Genomic DNA, 1859 nt, shown 5'->3' with positions numbered 1-1859 from the left:
CAGAAATTGAATGGTTGTCAGGTATTGTGGAAAAACTCTGACTTTTTACGTTACATTTGAGATCCCATAACACCGCTCCCGGGTGGGCTCGAACCACCAACCTTTCGGTTAACAGCTGAACGCGCTAACCATTGCGCCACGGAAGCCTAAAAATTAAATGTTCGTCAGGTATTGTGGGAAAACTCTGACTTTTTACGTTACATTTGAGACCTCACAACACCGCTTCCGGGTGGGCTCGAACCACCAACCTTTCGGTTAACAGCTGAACGCGCTAACCATTGCGCCACGGAAGCCTGAAAATTAAATGTTCGTCAGGTATTGTGGAAAAACTCTGACTTTTTACGTTACATTTGAGACCCCATAACACCGCTCCCGTGTGGGCTCGAACCACCAACCTTTCGGTTAACAGCCGAACGCGCTATCCATTGCGCCACGGAAGCCCAAAAAATAAATGTTCGTCAGGTATTGTGGAAAAACTCTGACTTTTTACGTTACATTTGACATCCCATAACACCGCTCCCGTGTGGGCTCGAACCACCAACCTTTCGGTTAACAGCTGAACGCGCTAACCATTGCGCCACGGAAGCCTGAAAATTAAATGTTCGTCAGGTATTGTGGAAAAACTTTGCCTTTTTACGTTACATTTGACACTTCACAACACCGCTCCCGGGTGGGCTCGAACCACCAATCTATTGGTTAACAGCCGAACCTGCTAACCATTGAGCCACGGACGCTCAGAAATTGAATGGTTGTCAGGTATTGTGGAAAAACTCTGACTTTTTACGTTACATTTGAGACCCCATAACACCGCTCCCGTGTGGGCTCGAACCACCAACCTTTCGGTTAACAGCCGAACGCGCTATCCATTGCGCCACGGAAGCCCAAAAAATAAATGTTCGTCAGGTATTGTGGAAAAACTCTGACTTTTTACGTTACATTTGAGATCCCATAACACCGCTCCCGGGTGGGCTCGAACCACCACCCTTTCGGTTAACAGCTGAACGCGCTAACTATTGCGCCACGGAAGCCTAAAAATTAAATGTTCGTCAGGTATTGTGGAAAAACTTTGCCTTTTTACGTTACATTTGAGACTTCACAACACCGCTCCCGGGTGGGCTCGAACCACCAACCTATTGGTTAACAGCCGAACGCGCTAACCATTGAGCCACGGAAGCTCAGAAATTGAATGGTTGTCAGGTATTGTGGAAAAACTCTGACTTTTTACGTTACATTTGAGATCCCATAACACCGCTCCCGGGTGGGCTCGAACCACCAACCTTTCGGTTAACAGCTGAACGCGCTAACCATTGCGCCACGGAAGCCTAAAAGTTAAATGTTCGTCAGGTATTGTGGAAAAACTCTGACTTTTTACGTTACATTTGAGACCCCGCAACACCGCTTCCGGGTGGGCTCGAACCACCAACCTTTCGGTTAACAGCTGAACGCGCTAAACATTGCGCCATGGAAGCCTAAAAATTAAATGTTCGTCAGGTATTGTGGAAAAACTCTGACTTTTTACGTTACATTTTAGACCCCACAACACCGCTCCCGGGTGGACTCGAACCACCAACCTTTCGGTTAACAGCCGAACGCGCTAACCATTGCGCCACGGAAGCCCAAAAATTTAATGTTCGTCAGATATTGTGGAAAAACTCTGACTTTTTACGTTACATTTGAGATCCCATAACACCGCTCCCGGGTGGACTCGAACCACCAACCTATTGGTTAACAGCCGAACGCGCTAACCATTGAGCCACGGTAGCTCAGAAATTAAATGGTTGTCAGGTATTGTGGAAAAGTTATGACTTTTCACGCTACATCAGAGACCCCACAACACCTCTCGCGGGTGGGCTCGAACC

The 1859-nt window shown here is 47.4% G+C and overlaps 1 non-coding gene across 1 annotated transcript; it reads right to left on the bottom strand.

Moving 5' to 3' along the window:
• Positions 1-1543: 1543 nt before the first annotated feature.
• TRNAN-GUU (transfer RNA asparagine (anticodon GUU)) lies at positions 1544-1616 on the bottom strand. The gene has a single exon. It is a non-coding gene; the product is annotated as a tRNA-Asn (tRNA).
• Positions 1617-1859: the final 243 nt, after the last annotated feature.

This window comes from Phalangium opilio, unplaced genomic scaffold, assembly GCF_054372755.1.
Source record: "Phalangium opilio isolate 3A_F unplaced genomic scaffold, DU_Popi_V2 ptg000505l_1, whole genome shotgun sequence".
Classification (NCBI taxonomy): Eukaryota; Metazoa; Arthropoda; class Arachnida; order Opiliones; family Phalangiidae; genus Phalangium; species Phalangium opilio.
Note: the sequence above shows the minus strand (reverse complement) of the source record. Positions and strands in the feature narration are given on the sequence as shown.